At 35.2% G+C, this 19,588-nt stretch overlaps 1 pseudogene; it reads right to left on the bottom strand.

Annotated features, from left to right (window-relative positions):
- Positions 1–11,020: 11,020 nt before the first annotated feature.
- Positions 11,021–19,588, bottom strand: part of LOC110311327 — a 103,817-nt pseudogene continuing 95,249 nt past the window's right edge.

Genomic DNA, 19,588 nt, shown 5'->3' with positions numbered 1-19,588 from the left:
ACCTCAAAACCTACCCCCAGTGACCTACTTCCTCCAATAAAGCCACACTTATTCTCACAAAGCCACACATTCTAATAGTGCCATTCTCTACATGAAAAGAATTCAAACACATGAGTCTTGGTGGGGGGGGGGGGGGTCATTCGTATTGAAACTACCACAATGTCTTATATTACTATGCACATCCATCTGGACTTGGTGGAATATGTTTATGATCTGATCTGAGCATTTGGGGGAGAGAATGATGGAGTTGAAGTTCAAAGGCACTCGACTTCACAGCAAGCTTGAGGACATCAAATTCTACCTCAATAAATTATAAAGATATATACTCCTGTGTTACTACTAAATGGGTTCCCTAGAATGTGAGTATTGCATAATTCTGTTTTAGAGGAATATAAATGTTTTAGGTAGGAAACACGAGGAAAGCTGAAAACAAGATATTTTTTGCATACACGATTCCCAACTTTCTCTCAATTTTTAAAACAGAAGTTTGCACTTATGTACCATATGCACATCACTTTCATCCTTCTCTCTACTCCACGTCTTCCTGTATCCTACCTCCTCCATTTCAAATTTATGACCCCTTCATTTTTAAATTATTATTATTATTTTATTTTTATTTATTTATTCATTTATTCATTTATTTATTTATTTATTTATTTATTTATTTATTTATTTTTTGGTTTTTCGAGACAGGGTTTCTCTGTATAGCCCTGGCTGTCCTGGAACTCACTTTGTAGACCAGGCTGGCCTCGAACTCAGAAATCCGCCTGTCTCTGCCTCCCGAGTGCTGGGCATTTTTAAATTATTGTTGATACATATATACATAATTATTTTAGTTACACGCACAGACACTTGCACACACACACACATACACACACACACAAACACACACACAATTTGCTGAACTAGTTTAGCGTTGTTTTTATGTGTCTGTGTCTAAAGCTGAGCACTTGGGATTGGATAATATGTTTGGCTTTTCTCTGGAGAAACCTTATTCTCCTTCATCCAGCATCATTTAAGCTTGTATAGCTCTTCATCAAGGGTATGGAGAAAATGAAACTTCCCCATCTACAGTGGCATAGGTATTATTTAGATGATGTCATTATTGAGATTTTATGGGTTCAACAACATACACTATCTCAGAGCAGACAATATGCCTGTCTAGATTACATATTTTACAGCACCATCTTTTATCATGTTTCCTGAGCCTTAGGTGCAGGAGGTGAATTATAGATATATCCGTTTGTGTTAGGATCACATGGTCTTCTGTTCTCTGTATTTTTGTACATTGTGGATGTATGGTTCAAAAAGAGGCTTCTTTGATGCTATTCAGGTTTATAGTCTAAATTTTTCTTGTTAATTAAAATATGTCTCCCCTTTAAAATCTGTTATAATCTCACTTTTTGAGTCTCTTATCCTCATTTTAATTTATTATTATGTCACTATTTCATAAGGATAACTTTTTACTTTTGATATTAGAAATGAATAAATTTTCATTAGAGTTTTCCCATTAAAACTTATATTAACATTTTATTATGAAAAGCCAATAAAATCTGTAAAGAACTTTGCTAAGGAAAGTTAAATATATCTAAGAATAAAGCATCATGTGTAACATTAAGCAAAAAAAGTAAAAATATTGTACTTGGTCATTGAATTCTTGGCGTTACTTAAGTTGAATCTCAAACACCCCTATAGTCACCAACATGTATGTTTGAATTTTCTTTATATCAGCTTTGCTGGAGTGTTGTTGGCACTGAATCCTCCAAGTGCATACTGGTTCAGGAGTAAACAGAAATAAAACAAATGTTTAAAGGCCTGTTGGCAGTTGTATATAGGCTACCTCACAGGTGTGGACAAAAGGATTTAATTTCCTGAAAAGAGAGAAGAACAAGAGACAGAAAAGGAGAAGGCAAATGAACCCTTCTTTGTGGGAGAGGGAAAAGATCTGCTAAAAGGGCTAAAAGTATTCTGGCCCCTACTTCCTCCACTTGCCCCTGGTGGTCCTGTTTAAATAGAAACCTTATGTTTACCAGTTCTCCTCACAAATTCTTCCAAATACCAAGAAGCTTCCACCCCAGAAAGCCATCTCTTACCCATTTCAAACAGTCAATAAAGTTAACACATATATTATGTGATAGAATGCATCAAATTCATTCAAGTACAATGTTTAACAGCACCAAACAATATATAAGCTCTTCTGAGCAGAACATCCTATGAGTTACTGACTTTCCAAAAAAGTACATAGGTTACTAAGTGTATTGGAACATTACTCTACAGAGAGCAGAAAGTTTAAAGATACTAAGAAAAAGATCAAGAAAGAAAAAAACACTATGCACATAAAAAGACCATATTTATGAATTTTATTTAAGATAAATATGGTTAAAAATCGTCAATTTTTAATTTCATGTTTAGCAACAAAAACTACTCATATTTAACTTTATGCTTAAATATTTATGATTTTAATTACTAGGTTAAATAAATTTTATTGCTATTCATATCTTGTTAGCTTAAAATGTATAATTTCGAGATTTCTTCTCTATGAACTTCTGGAGTACTGGATATTTTCTTTCAATATTGACTTAATAAATTTATTTAAGAGTGTATATTCTAGCTTATATAAATGTCATTTTGCATGACATTTCTGTGCAAACTCTGAGAAAACAGAAAGAATGATTAAATCCATCTATTTTAGGATTTAAGATTTCAGATCATTCTCTTTGCTAGAGTTGAACTTACTTTCTTTCTTTCTTCCTTTCTTTATGTGTTTATTTATAACTCCAGATTTTATTCCCCTCCTCATCCACCCTCAACTGTTCCACATCCCATACAGCCTCCCTGCCCCTTGTCTCCACAAGGATATCCCCACCCCTTATTCCCCATTCTACCAGACTTCTAAATTCCCTGGGGCCTCCAGTCTCTTGAGGATTAGATGCAACTTTTCTGACTAAACCCAGACCCAGCAGTTCTCTGCTGTATATGTGTTTGGGGCCTCATATCACTTGAATTTTTAATGGTGATAAATTGATAAACACACTTAGTAAAACTCCAAGCAGGTTTTGGTAGAGCAAATTTTCTTTAAAAATTTAATTGTGCAGGTGACAACACACATTCACACTCACACACACACACACACACACACACACACACACACACACATACACTCACACTTTGGGTAAAAAACAAGTTTGAAGACCATCAAGAAAATAGACTTCGAAGCAAATAATGGCCTCGTGGGATATCAATGGCAGGAGAGGCCCTTGCCCTGTGAAGACTTGATGCCCCAGTGTAGGGGACTGCCAGGACAGGGAAGCAGGAGTGGTTGGGTTAGTGAGTAGGGGGAGAGGGGATGGGAAAGGGAAACTTTCTGGGGGGGGACGACAAGGAAAGGGGATAACATTTGAAATGTAAATAAAGAACATATCTAATAACAAAAACAAAAATTTAAATATACCATAACCAAAACTAAAAGAAAGAAAATTGTGAAACTAAGCAAACAACTGTACAACAAACCAAGAGCAGCTACTCACAATCTCATATGTGCCCATTCAGACTTGTCATTGGAGTTTAGTTTCTTATAGAACGAAAGAAAACAAAATAAAACAAAAGCACTTGAGACAGATCTTGATTGTCTTCCAGGATCAGTGATATTCATTTAGTTAATAATTAGTTTGTAATTAGATAAATAAACAAGTACATATATTTTAATGCAAGAATTTCTGATTTAAATATAATATACTTAAATTTAATTTTAATTTAAGAAATTAAATTTAAATTTTTATATTAAAAATATTTAAGGGAATCATATCCATCGTGTATAAAATTGAAATAAAGCAATTAATACATTTTAAGAAGGTGAATATAGTACAGTTTATCCAAAAAATTAAAATGCAATTTTCTTCAAAAACTTACATAGTATAATAATAATTAACAAAAAGTATCATAAACAAGAAAATGAACCTGGTCATGATAGTGTACATAGAATATCCAAAGCATTACCAGGAAAATCATACCAAAAGAATTACACATCTAAATGTAAGTGACAAGTTATAAAGCCTTTAGAAAACAACACAAAAGAATATATAATTTCTTTGGAAACATTAAAAAGCCCTTACTCTAATAGTGCTGTGTCTCTGTGCCATAAGAATTTTTTCATGTAACTTCTATTACATAAATTGCCAAAACATGCAAATTCCATTAATAGACTTATAATAATGACTAAAAGACTGTTAACAGAAGATGATTTCTGATTATAAGATTATAAAGTATTTTTTCAGTGTTAACTTTATATATAATTACTAAAACTTAAAACTCAATATGAGATCATATATAATTTAATACATATATAATATAAACTGTCTTGAGACAGGAGTACTCACAATAAATTTTAATTTATATAATATATGAGAAGCAATATTTTTTAGTAATTTATTCTCTCATATATTATATCCAACCTAAGTTTCCCCTCCATCCCTCCCACCCCACCTCCAACATGCCCCAAAATTTCTTCCTTCCCAATTACTCCTCTTCAATTTCAATTTAGAGAAGGACAGGCCTCCCAGGGATAGCAGCCAAGCATAGCATAAAAAGTTGCAATAACATTAGGCTCTTCTCTCATATTAAGGCCAGGCAAATCAATGAAGTAAGAAGAAAAGATCCCCAAAGCAGGCAAAGGTGTGAGAAACAGCCTTCCCCAGCCTCCAGGAGTCACAGAAAACCACCAAGCTACACAAGTATAACATATATACAGAGAACCTAGGTCAGACCAAGAAGGCTCCCCTGGTTTTCAGTTCACTCTCTATGGACTATTATCAGTTCAGATTTGTTGGTTCTGTAGTTTTCTTTTGATGTGCTAGATTCCTTTGGTTCCAACAATATTTCTCTTCCATCTGCAGCAGGATTCCCAGGAACCCACCTAATGTTTGGCTGTGGGTCTCTGCATCTGTTTTCCTTAATTGCTGGATAAAGCCTCTCTAATGACAATTAGGGTTAGGCACTAATCTGTGAGAACAAGAATCATTTCATTGACTTTTTTTCTTTTTGCCATCCTTTTCTATGCTTGGTCTCTGAGCCATCCATGCTTTGTTATGTTGCCCTCCCTGCAGTATCAGGTGTGGGCTCCCTCTCTGAGGCATGATTCTCAAGCTGGACCAGTTGTTGACTGATCCATCTTCTCAGTATTTCTTTTTTTTTTTTTTTTTTTTTTTTAAGTTGTTCTAACAGATGTTATTTCATTACTTTTTGAAATGTTTTAGTTTATTGAAAATGATGTTTTTTTTTCATATAATGTATCTTAAATACAGTTTTCACTAACTCTACACTTCCTTGGCATTGACCACCTCACCTATCCTCTTGATCTATTCTTTTTCTGTCTCTCATTAGCAAAGAATAGGTTTCTGGGACAAAACATAAAAACATAACAAAACATAAAACAAAACAAAAAACATTCGATTGAGGCTAAACAAGGCAACCCAACAGAAGGAAAAGAAGCTCAAGAAACAGAGACCCAATCGTTCACACACTCAGGATTCCCATAATAGAAGTAAGCAGAGAGCTATAATATCTATGTTTTGTTCTTGCGGCTGTAGTCCTTGTGTGTTTAATCTGCTCACCTCCTTCAGAGGGCCTTTTTTCCTGGTATTCTCCATCCCTCCTAACTCTGACACTCTTTTTTTAACATTTCCTCTTTTCCAGAGCGTTTAAAACTATTTAAGTTAAAAATATGTTGATAATGTGGCTAACATAATTTCAGTTAAATCAAATGATATTTTGTGGAAATTGGATATTATAGATATATAGAGTATGTAGCCTTATATTATTTTATAAAGTTTTGTTGCAGGGACTGTTAATCTAGCTGTCATAGAAAAAATACTCACCTAATACATATTCTATGTTAATTCTACTTGCAAATTCAAACTGTGTTCATATGACAATTTTATTTTGTAAACTAGAATAAATATTTAAGGAGAAAAACTCATCATGTGAAGCATCATTATTTTTAAAATATTTTCTAGTTGTACAGCCTACCATGATCTTATGTCCCCAAAATATCAACTGTGAGAAGTTTAACTTTGCTTGAGATTTCATTTTCTGAAGAATAGGAAGTTGTAGCATATTATGTAAAGTATTCTACATTATCTATGATTCTGGGAAGCAATCGTTTATGGGAGTCTGCATAGAAGTTAAGTTTACATTAACAATTCACTACAGAATGGCTGGACTTCATGAAGCATGCCAAAACTTGGAGTATTTTATCATCTACTAATCTTATTGCTCAATTACCCTGTTCTTTATGGTACATTATTGTAAGGCATTGTCCTTACTAAAACTTTATTTCATAGTTACATTGATATATCATAAAGCATTACTGAAGTCTCTGCTAAAATTCATCAGATGGCTATGGGATATTTGGTATAATATTTGATAGTGCTCATAGTGTTCACTTAATAAGGAGAACATTTTATAAGGCTAACTGACAATAAATAAATTATTGAGAGGTTGGAGGAGATGGATCTACAAGTAAAATTAAAATTCCTTTCCTCTCAGTCCTTATCACATATATATGGATTCCAATAAGACATTAAAAAAATCCAAATATAATCTCATGAGCATTTGTAGTGTAGTATATAGCAGTGAACTAGTTAAACTGTTTTGGTTCTCAATGTGTTACACAAATGTTGCACCTGCCCAAGAGCTCTCTGGGTTCTCCAATAAAAGACATACACAGGCAAACAGCTAATTTTGATATGCCTTGACTAAGTCAATAGCTAGGCATTTCTAATCCTCCCCATATCTAGCATACATTCCCTTCAAACTTTCCCAAGTCAACTCCCTAAATCAACATTTACTATCTGCTACGCCAGACCCAGATTAGGAGTGGCCCATAGGGTCACTTTCCCAAATTCTTACATGGCTGGTAACTTTATTTCTGCAGCTCTTAAATCTGATCCCTCTCCCTCGGAGACAGATTCTCTCCATGTCCTCATTTAGTTCCTTGAAAGCACAATCTATAAGTCCCACCTCTTTCATCCTACCCAGCCATTGGCTGTTGGCAACTTTATTTCCCAATCAGAGCCAACTGAGGTCAGGATTTCTTTAGCATCTGAAAGCACAAACTCCTGTGTGATTCTGGGAGCTGAATTAAGAAGCAATCCTCAACACTGTAGTCTCAACACACCTGTAGAAATACTATGGAAACATACTGTCTCAAACAAAGTGGAAGTGTACAGACTAACACATGAAAGTTTTCTGCTGATTCACATATTCTAACTGCATCTGCAAGGAGAAGCCCTGAAATATATTTGTCTATAATTTTACAGTCCTTATTGTTTATTATTTATTTATTCATTAATTATATGTTCATTTTACAACCCTATCAGTGTCCCCTCTCCCTCACCTTCTCCTCAGAGATAGTGGAGGACCCCTTGGTTAACTCAACATCCTTGCATATAAAGTCTCTGCAGGGCTAGAAGCTTCTCCCACTGAGGCCAGACAAGACAGCCAAGTCAGGGGAACAGATTTCACAGATCAGCAATAGCTTTAGGGATAGATCCCATTCTAGTTGTTTGGCACCAACATAAAGACCTAGCTGCACATCTGCTACATATTATCAGGAGGTCCAAGTCAAGCCTATGTATGCTCTTTTGTTGGGTTATTCAGTTTCTGATAGCCCCAATTGTTCAGGTTGGTTAACTCTGTTGTTTTTTTCTATGGAGTTTATATCCCTTTTGGGGACTTCAATCCTTTCCCCAACTCTTCCATAGGAATCTCCAATATCCACCCAGTGTTTGACTGTGGGTCTCTGCATCTTTCTGAGTCAGTTGCTGGGTGCAACCTCTCAGAATGCAGCCATGCTACTGTCTTATCTGCAAGTCTCATTAATAGTGTCAGGAGCTGGTGCTTGTCCATGGGACAGCACTCTAGTTGGGCTGGGTATTTCTTCGACATCCCCTCAGTCTCTGTTCCATCTCCCATCCCTACATTTCCATAGGCAGGATAAATTTAGGGTCAAAAGTTTTGTGGGTGAATTGGTGTCCCTATCACACCACTGGGCTTCCAGCCTGGCTCCAGTAGGTGGCCTCTTCAAGTACCACATCACCACTGCTATGAGTCTCAGCTAACGGCACCCCTATTGATTCTTGGGAGGATTGCCTACCTCAGATCTTTAGCAAATCTTTGAGGATGCCCCCACCAAGTCTCTACATGTGCTTCAAAGTGATTACCAGATGTATCTTAATTAACAAAAATGAAGTATCTTAAAATATACCTACTTTTTGGTTATTTTCAAAGTTTAATCTTCTAAGTATTTCTTAGGTAATTATTTCAATATAATAGTCTTATAAATTTAAATATTTAAGTTTCATTGAGATATGTCCTAGTATATCATTGTATCACACTTAGGAGATTTAGCCAATAAAATCAAGTGATTAAAATCATGATACAGTAATGTATTTTGATATCTGAATTAAGCTTCACCAATGGTAGATCAAAATCATTATTTCTCCATTTCTACTTAATAAATATGCCTACGTTTTTCAAAAGCAAGACCTCATAAACTTAATAATTACATTTGGTTTTAAACACATAGCTAAAAGAGAGTAGATATAGTTTATAAGATGTATAGATAACTATATACATATTTAATATTCGATCTGTAAGAATATATTACAATCTAGAAGATAGTACAAAAATGCACCCTTCTTTCTTACTATAAAAAAGTGGGATTTATTTGAAGGAATAAATTGTAGGTGACCACTGAGGAGAAAATAAATGTATTTTCTTTCACCTTCTAATATTCTGAAAAGGATTTTATTTACTTTTCAGAATTCCATACATGTACACTGCATAATATGATACCCACTCCTCATTTCATTATTCTAGCACAGACCATATCATACTCAAACATCTTTTCCCAAATTCATATTTATTTTCATAATCCACTGTGTACCTTTAGGCAATTTCCTTATGTAGGATTCAAAGTTAGTGATGAAAAGCATAGAATGTGAGGAAAGTTTCAAGGGAAAACAATCATCAAATATTAAAATGGATAAGGAGGACTTTCTTTGCATTAGTAGCCGATCACAAACCCAATGTCAATAAAACAAAGATAATGTTTTTTTCTAGAATTTACATGTTCTAATAATCATTTCTAAAGCATTGGTCATGTGTTAGGAACATTTATCAAATACAATGTAAAGAGATCACTTTATGAAGTTAGTATTGAGAAAAAACATGCTCAATTCTTTAAAACAATAGCAGAAATCCACAATTTGTGTGTGTGTATATAGATACATATACACACACACATACACACACACACATATATATACATATATATCACATATATATGTACATATATATGTACAAATGTGCATATATGAAAGGACAATATAGGATGATAAGAAGATGAATCCTAGAGACAAAATGTGCACCTCTTCCATATTATTACTGGAGTTCTTGATCATAAGAACTCCATTTTCATGAGATTTGAGAACAATTCCTATACTTGCTTGAGTGAGAAGATAAGCAAGAAACACATATAACTATGAAATAGCACACACTCTCCCTTCTAAGAATAAGAAGTGTAACCCGTGAATAATAATAATAATAATAATAATAATAATAATAATAATAATAAATAACATCATTATACATGTTGCTTTTTAAAATACACAAATATATTATCAACAAATGTATCAAATGGAATCCACAAAGTTTATTTGTGTGTGTATGTGTGTGTGTGTGTGTGTGTGTGTGATAGGTGAAACAACATTGTATCAATGCCAAGCACCAACCATGGCCTGGAGAGGAGTTTTGAGAGAAGGAGTGTCTGTGAGCAATGAAAGCAAAGGACTTCAAGTCATATCATGCTTATAAGCTGGTGGCCTATGTTTTTCTCAACACATCTTTTCAGATTGTTCTCTCTGTGTTCTGCTCAAGACAGCTTTTCAGACTTCTCTGTCTTTCTTGTTCTGCTCCACACAACCTTTTTCTTTGCTCTTCTAAAAAAATAAATAAATAGATAAAAAGACTCTCTGATTGAAATAGCTAGTGTTCTGTTCCAGACAGCTCTCTCTGCTAGTAAAAAAAATTGTAAAAGCTCTCTGGATATCTCATGGGTTTTCTGACCAAAGTCCGAAAGGCTGCTGTAAAAAATTCTTGGATTTTCTGACCAAATCAGAAACGCTGTTGGAAAAATTCTAGAAGTAATTCTTTCTGATCGGAGTCAGAAAGCCAGGAAAACATTCTAAAAGAATATTCAATCTCCAAGAAATGCTTTGGATTTCTGACCATTCTGACCAAGGTTAGAAGTCCTGCTAGGAAAAAATTCTAAAAGATCTATGAAAAATACTAAAAGAGTTGTGTTCTGTCTTCATGGATCTTCTAACAAAAATCAGAAAACCTTTTAGATAAAAAAACTGTTGAAGAGCTGTGCTCACTCTCCAGAGAGGTCCTGACAGTCCAACTCTCACTAGAAAAAAGAATTCTAAAGAAGGAATATTACTTTCTGCAAGCTCATAGAATAAAAGCCCTGTTTCTTTCTCTCTCTCTCTCTCTTTTTTTTTTTTGAACTTTAAGCAGAATTTTATTACATAAAGGTTGTCACATAATTGGATAGTTCTCTGCTTTGTCCATAATCATGCCCTCCCTCCACAGAAAGGCAGCTTCTGAACATGCCATGTGGTGACACAGCGCTACAGTCCTGATGCTAACAGAACAGTAGAGATGCCTCAGTGATTTAAGTTGAAAGCAGGACACAAGTACATGGCTCTCATATCCAGCCTCAGGAATATAAAAATGTCCTTATTCAAAAGTACAAAATAAATTATCTGTAGGCATGGAAAATAATGGCAGTAAGTCATTATATATTGTCAAAAGAATCCAGTAACTGATGGTTACAGTCATCAGCCAGCCTTCCCTTCAGTCATTTTAGTCAAGTGACTTTTCTGAAGTTATCAATGAAGAACCTGCCTTGAGGTTTCTGTCACAGTTCACTGATAAGGGCTAAGCATTTTTCTAGTAGTTAGAACATGCCACCTTCCATACCCCCTCCCATTCCACCCATTGCACTGGTCCCAGTGTCCTTCTCTTCTTTAGGGATTTCTGTCACCACAGCATTGACTGTAGTTAGCAAGGAGGCCACCCTAGCAGCATCCAGTAAGGCAGGTCTTACAAACTTTGTTGTATCAATGATTTTCTTTTCCACCATGTTCACAAAATCTCCAAGCAGGGCATCCTAACCACTTCTGAGGAAATCTGCAGAATTTTCTTATCTACCAAAGGTCCTTCAACACCTGTTTTCTTAGCAATAATCATTGCAGGAATTTTAAGTGCTCATTTAATAATTTCTATATCTATTTTCCGATCTTCATTAGAAGGCTTTAATGAACCGAAGGCTGGGATTCAAGGAAGCAGAGCTCAGCTCCTTCCTACAACAATGACTTCCTCAACAGCTGCTCTTATAGAATTGAAAGAATCTGTAACTCCCAGTTTCTTATTTACATATTAGTTCAGTTATTTATTCCAGGTTTCCCAGCCCCTCAATGTGCATTCCATGACCTTAGCCTTTTGACTCTTAGGTAGAGACAGGGAGCACAAACAACAAGATAGCTGGATGGGACCTCACCTAGAAGTTACCATTGCAACCACAGCCTTAAGGACTATCCTAGATGTTCCAGTGACTACCTTTTTGGTGAGATGATAGCCACACCTTTGCCTCCTGGACTTTTTCTGTTTTTGATCACTGTGGATGGAGTCATTAACATTAACAGGGGGGATATTTCTAAGATAAATGTGAAAATTTGTACATCATTATACAAACTAGCCTTAGACTCGTCGCAGCCATCAACACAAGTGGCGACTCAGTTCCAGGGCAGGAAACCATGTCATACTGTCTTTTATGTGGCCATTCTGAATTCAGCATATCAACATTTAACCAATCAAAATACTCATGAGAGGGCTGAGGTACCCATAGCTAGGATGACTCTTTGACAGGCTGCAAATTGGCAGTTTGGGAGACTAGGCCTAAGTCTCTGTTTTCTCAGTAAGGAGAACCCAAATCCAGGAACCAGTGGTCAGTCAATCACAACAGCAGACAGCCAATCAGAAGACACTTTGTCATTTTGCCTGAAGTAAAAATAGGTAGCTAGAGTGAGTAAGCAACCATCCTGGAAAGTCTCCAGAGCCCTAACCAATTATATATAGAATCAGTGAGACCCCTAGTGATAGACCGAACCAATAAAGACAAAAGGGTTCATACTCTCCCTAGAATTCCCCTAACTGACAATAAAAGCTGGGGCTGAGAGTCCTTAACTGTTTCCATTTCCAAATGCAGAGACCCTGCATGTGGCAAATTCTGGTAAAGAAACTCTCTTTACTGGTGCATATTATTTGTGTCTGGGGTATCATTCTTCAGCGAAATATAGACCCTTACACTCAGTGTCATGGAAGTAATGATGAAAAATAATATTTTTTACATAAATGATAAAAAATATGGACACACAATGAAGTAGAGGTGCTATAGAAATTTCAGTGCTGAATTCTTTTATTCACTGTCATCTGTCATAAGACAAAAACAATTGTTATTATTTTTGCATTACACTGAAACAACTAGAGAAAGCAAGAGAAGAAAATAAGAGCATGGCAAATATGTCTGTTCAAACTCAACACATTGTAAATATTGAATATATGTACTTTACTCATAATAAAGCTGTGAATAAACGGAAACTGAAATCAAAGAAAGGCTATTAATTAGTAGAAGTAAAAACAGGAAGTGGCACTAAGAATAAAATATGTTATGAATTGCCTGGTTTTAAGTTGGAATCATTTTAAATACTAAAGTAAATCAAACATAGCCCTTATTACTAATTCATCCTCATTTTAATTTTTAATGTTTGAAAATGTCTCCTTACAAAGTTTACTCCATTCATCTTCTTCCATTTCCTTTTTTAGGCATAATGTTTTATATGCTGAGTAAAGTTTACCCTTGAGTTATTGTGATGCTTATATCAAGAATCTCCTGTCTCAAGTTTGTGTAAGCAGTTCTTATCATTTATTATGTCCCTTGTAAATAACTGCTGATCACCCAATAGCTGTGCAGAAGAGTGAATAGTGTGGAACATCCACAAGAAAGGGGATGGAGAGGCAGATGGCCAGGGAGGACAGAGGAACTGGAGCCATGAAGAAGGGATTCAAAGATCCAGATCAATGATAATATATATCATGGGATAGGCCTGAGAGGTAGCCAGTTTAGCAAGTTTAGGAAATATCCTACTTAGGTGCAGTTTTAAATAAATCTTGGTTTCTCTGTGGAGTTCTTGGCAATTAGCATAAGGTAACTAAGTACATCCACCAGATTAATTCACCGCTTACATTTATATTAAGAATAATTCATTTACATTCTTCCCTAAATCCCATGTCTTTTCTCTGACTTCATGTGCACTTTTTTTTTAAACAAGCATAAATACCTCATAGAGTCTATCTAGTGTTAACTATAATATGTAGGGCATGCTGCACATGTTCAAAATTGGACAGTCTCTCATGGGCCTGAGGAAAGCTGATTGTCCATTTCCCAGAAAAGTCAATTTCCAAAAAGTCCTAAGTGAAGTGGGGCCACATGGACCACTTCCCTTTCTATTCTGGAATGGTGGTTGCCTTGATCTTGTGCAGGTCTTATACAAGGAGTCCCAGCAGCTATTACTTCATCTCTTCATGGCCTTATCAAGTCAGTTAAATATTGTTTCATTGCACGTATCACTTAGTTTGGACAGTCCAATCATTCTGCCCCATTTCCATGATAATCTTTGAGATTTTGAGAAAGGTTATAGAAAACAGATGTTCAATTTAGATCTGAGCACTCCACAGTCTCCTTTTCTCTGCAATCCACCTTTGTGGATTTGTATTATTAACCATTCACATCAAACAATGCCTTCCAACTGAGAGCTGCACAAATCTATGGGAATAAAGAAAAGAACTTGCAGGGGGGGCAGTTTTAAATTTTGACCATTTAACAGAATAATATTAGGTTCTCAATTAAGGACTATGATCCATACACTTTTGGGGTTTGGACACAGTAAAGAGCACCCTGAATGAATCCTGTCTGGTGAAACCAAAGTTAAATTCCATTAGAAATTGGCTGGTTGGTTCCATAGCATTCATGACCCTATCACACTAATGGTGATATCACAATAGACAACTTGTTATTTATTATAGTTTATGGGGTTCATAGTTGGATCATAAGATCACTTATTTTTCTTCCAGCAAAGCACGAGTAGAACCTTCTAGAACTATGAACAGTAGCTAGCAAGAATGAAGCTTCTAAGTCAGCACCCACTCATTTTCTCCCTGTGCTTTATTAGTGTGCAACAATTGCCAATGATTGAGAGTTACAGCAGAACATTTTCAGATAAATATACAATGTACTTGCCTTGCCTGATTTTGCCCTACAAAAATTCTTGTCTTTTTCCAAGTAAAGCCTGTTTCAATGGTCTGTACAGAAGACCCACTCACAGATATTTCTGTGTGTTATTTGAGAAATGAAACAGTGCTTTCCAATCTTCAGAAAGGGGTAGAGATTTATACATCAGGAAGAAAGTTTGAGTTTCCTTTCTCATCAGGGTAGTTATACTAACTGAAGTATATTTCCATCAAACTGTAGAGAGGCCTTGTGAGAGTCTACCACTTTTAGTAATGGTGAGTGTGGTGTGGTGTGTGTGTGTGTGTGTGTGTGTGTGTATGTGTGTTTGTGTGTTTCCTGCCAGAGCATACATCTTTATTATAAAATCCATGGTAAAAATGTATGGTGCCTTAAGTTTTCCTGTTTTGACAGTGATTAGGATATTAAATACTACCAATTCAGGGGGCAGATATGACCATTTACTTTGGCTCATGAAGCCAAATTTTCTAATTAGCATTAACTACTTTAAATCATTCTGCCACTCTTATTTGTGTTACCACCAAATCTGTTTACTTCAAAATGAAAACACAGAAGTAGTGGGAGGAGCTGTTCTTCGGCCTGAGGCAGGGAGTTCCATGCCCCAGTGTAGGAAATTGAGGGAGAGTGGATAGGTGGGGAGAGCACCTTCAAAGAGGCAGGGGGAGTAGGGATGGGATAGGGGGTTTCCAGAGAAAAGACCTGGAAAGGAGATAACAGTTGAAATGTAAATAAAGAAAATATCCAATAAAACAAAAATAAAATAAAATAAATGAAAACACAGTATGTCTCTCTCTTTAAAAGTTTTAGTGCCCACTCTACCTATCATATAACTTTATAATAAATGACAACTTTGTGCATGTAGAATTTCAAGTCATGTCTAACTGTCTGATAGTTAGAATGGGTATTGATTATTTAGGTGGTTGTTGGTATCTTATGTGGACACTGGGACTTAAGAAGCAAAGTTAACATTTGCTGGGGACTCACCAATAGAAAAAAAAACAAAAATCAAAGTTTATAAGTTCCATAGCACTCACAATAAGCAATCAATATCAACATGGCCTGGAATGTGAAAGCATTAAGGGGCCCTGAAGAGAAGCAAGGAGATTACACAGTGAAAACAATAAGAGCAGGTGGGAAGGTACATAACCCCCGGTTAAGTGGCACAGTTTGCATTGAGACTGTCTCAGCTGATTCTCCTTAGCCTGTATTCTGTTTTACCTCATTAGCCTATGCAGCATCTTTTTTTTTTAGACAGTACACCTGCACCTGAAGACCACCACAAACAATCCTTACTCTGGGTGTTCTTTTATGCATGTGATATGTATGCAGAAATGAGGGTTTTCTTCTCTAGGAATCCAGGAAGGAAACTGGACAACACCCTAAGTTAATTTCATCTTCTTTTAGGTAGTAATCATATCTTTTTCTCCATACAAAAACTCAGCACTGATTAGATGCTGTAGGTTTTATATTATGAAAAAATAGAGGAAATGGACAGGAAGTTGAGATGGATAAGGGGTGGGAAAGAGACTAATAAAGATTTATAGAAAGGAGGTGAAGGGTGGTGTACTGGCTAGTTTTGTGTCAATTTGACACAGCTGGAGTTATCACAGAGAAAGGAGCTTCAGTTGAGGAAATGCCTCTATGAGATACAACTGTAAGGCATTTTCTCAGTGATCAAGGGGAAAAGACCCCTTGTGGGTGGGACCATCTCTGGGCTGGTAGTCTTGGTTCTATAAGAGAGCAGGCTGAGCAAGCCAGAGGAGGCAAGCCAGTGAAGAACATCCCTCCATGGCCTCTGCATCAGCTCCTGCTTCCTGACCTGTTTGAGTTCCAGTCCTGCCTTCCTTGGTGATAAACAGCAGTATGGAAGTGTAAGCTGAATAAACCCTTTCCTCCCCAACTTGCTTCTTGGTCATGATGTTTATGCAGGAATAGAAACCCTGACTAAAACAGGTAGATATGATCACATTATGTTTAATTCATGTTTTAAATTCTTAAAGAGAAAATAACCCAGAAAAAAATAGGAAAATTGTGGTCCTATCACAAACACTGTGATTTTGAAGAAGTCAAAGCTTATTCTTTTTACAGTTTCTTTTAAAAATATTTATTATTATTTATGTATTCATTTATCATTATTACTATCACATTAATTTCACATGACAGTTGCCTCACGATAAGCAAATCTACTTGTCCCTCGTTTTGTGTGCTACTCTCTGTGTCCTAGTTGATTTCTTTAGCCTTTCCAATGGATTAAAGATCACAATACACAGCCCAGATTAAGAAATAGATGGTGCTGGGATGAGAAAGACAAAGAAATTAAGAACAACAAATGATACAAAATGCAACTTGAAAATGCGTAGCATCTTGAAGTAGTGTCTCTCTTACAAAACATTATTGGCATTGGATAGTCACATGATAACAATTTATCCCACAAAATACACTTAATATTAAATATTTTTCTATTTTATTAAATTTATAACAAATATCATAAACTATTATTGACTTTGTGCTTTAATATTCCACAATTTCTATAGGTATTTGTTCATCTATAGAAAGTATAGATTGACTCTCACAAGTTTCATTCTTTTATTGCCTCAATATCCTTTAATTCCATTTTCTACATTACATTTATATTTTTCAATAATTTCATTAGATTTTTAACTTTCACATTTCATGTAGAAAAGTGCCTATTATAGAAAGCACGATTCTTTTATAAAAATTAACTGAAACTAAGTTTGTCATTGGTCAGGTTTGAAATGAAAGAGACAAAGACACAGATGAATATTAAGATAGGAATGGGATGAATACACAAATGCAGATAGCACACTTGAGGAAATATCATCTTGAACAAGCTGCTTTATGAATCTTCCAGTGGGTTTCTTTATATACTCAAATGTCAAGAAAATATCTTCCCTTTCTTCTAGAAACAGTTGAGCTCACAAGGAAAATGTAGGTAGAATGAGAAAAGAATGGCTAATTAAAAGCATATTCTTCCCATCAGATAGTGTTTGGCAAATGTCTGGATCTTAATTCCAATGCATACTGCACATTTGTGCTAAATATGTCTCAGGGTATCTTGTACTTAAATACCATGGAGACATATTAGAGTAATGCATAGTACAGTGGCTTTCTTTGGTGGAGGACAATTAGATAATCATATTGTATTGCATCTTTCAACAAAACAAAATTATTTGCAAGTAAAGATTTCTAGGAAAAGGTCTGAGATAAGTTTCATTAAAGAGTCAGAAAAAAATTGATGGAAGGAAACGCTATACTAATATATTTATAAGCTATGGGATATTAAGAGTTATGCAGAGAGTAATATAGTCATAGACTGCCTGTAACACACATGGAAAAAGCTTTGATATATAAGGACCAAGCAGTTAACTCTATATACTTGACTCACTTTAGTTTAATTATGAAACAATATCTGGGATGATGCTCTCCGGGGAGAGTTAAATCAGGGGATTACTTTGCAGGTTGCCTTTATCAAGGGATGAAAGTAAAAGACCTAAGCGCCAGCATTCATAGCCATAAGGGGCCATGTATATCAAGCCTCTAAAATATACCTTAAACCAGGTGCTCTAGGGCTTTCATGCTGCTGTGTCCTTCACGAACACACACGGTTGCTGAAATATCATTTCCTTGAGGGCCTTACTGAGCTCCAGGAATTAAAATAAGTGCATGCAAATTGGATATAACTGAAATTAAACATAGATCAGATCACTCTTCTAAAGGTTTACAATGTTTGGCCAGGAGACCTGATAACAGAAATGTATTTAAATGTTAATTCTTTGTTGATATTTAATGGATGTTATATTATATATTAAAAAACAATTAGTATACTATAATTAAAGTGATTAGCAGAGAAGTCTTAGTGTTTCTAATGTAAACTGCATGGAAATAGAAATTAGTAAATATGATTACTGGTATAATGTAGTATAATACACTACATCAAAAATCTTTTTTATTTTTTGACCAGAAATGGTCATATCAGGGAAACTTTTCTCAAATTCTTCATGTATATTAAATGTCAAGTTATATGGGAAAAATTTGGACAGAAAGAGTACAAATCTCCCTAGTACTAAACTGCTTCTTTTTTTTTATTGGGAACTTGAAGGTGGCTCCTTTCTACTGTTATAGTCTTATCTTATTTCAGAATTACATTCCAATGAAAGTTAAAGTTACATGTAGATAGCATATTCCTCATGGTGCATGATACATGAATCTTTTTAAAGAATGAAAACTAGTAAATTATATGGCATAAGTAAAGGATTGACTGAGATAAATACACCAAATTGTTAGCTCTAAAATCTTCAGTTTGTTTTACTTTTCTTTATTTGTTGACCTTTTATTTTTTATATTATTATAATTATATTATTTACCTTCCTTTTTTTCTCTCTATTCCCTTCTGTATATGCCTTCCTTCTCTCTTTTAAATACACTCTATTTACATTAATTATTGCTAAATGCATGTACACACATGTATATATCTGTGTATATGCAAATATTGATATGATATTTATTTTAATAATTCAAATATATTGTATAAAGGATTGCTATACTCTTCCTGAGGAAGATTATTTCTCCCATTTAAAACATTCTTTAATTGAGTCATGTTCTTTGTGTAGAGTTGACATCTTCTGTGCTTTCCTCCATTGATTTTTATATGTCAGTTGGCGGTGTTCTGAATCAGGTCATGTTTGGGCACCCATGCTGTTGACTTTATGACTGTAGCTTCTGACATTCCTACAAGAAACAATTTAAAAGTAGATTCCCAATCCTCTATTTGTACAGTTTTCCATCTTCTGTTTCTGCAATAAAGGTGCCGGATTGTTTTTGCTGATTTTGTCCACTCAGACTGTGCCAAGAACTCTACAGTCTCTGTTTTCTGTAGTTCTCTCTGTCTGCTGTCAACAGAAGATGTTTTGATGAAGTATGAATAATATACATATTTGTACATATGAGATCAATTATATATTAAAGGAAGAAAGTTATTCTAACCGATCTATCTATTCTTCTACTTCTTCTTTTCTTCTTCTTCTTCTTCTTCTTCTTCTTCTTCTTCTTCTTCTGCTTCTGCTTCTGCTTCTGCTTCTGCTTCTGCTTCTGCTTCTGCTTCTGCTTCTGCTTCTGCTTCTGCTTCTTCTTCTTCTT

Source organism: Mus caroli, chromosome 16 (assembly GCF_900094665.2).
Source record: "Mus caroli chromosome 16, CAROLI_EIJ_v1.1, whole genome shotgun sequence".
Lineage (NCBI taxonomy): Eukaryota > Metazoa > Chordata > Mammalia > Rodentia > Muridae > Mus > Mus caroli.
This window is presented reverse-complemented; position numbering and strand designations above follow the sequence as displayed.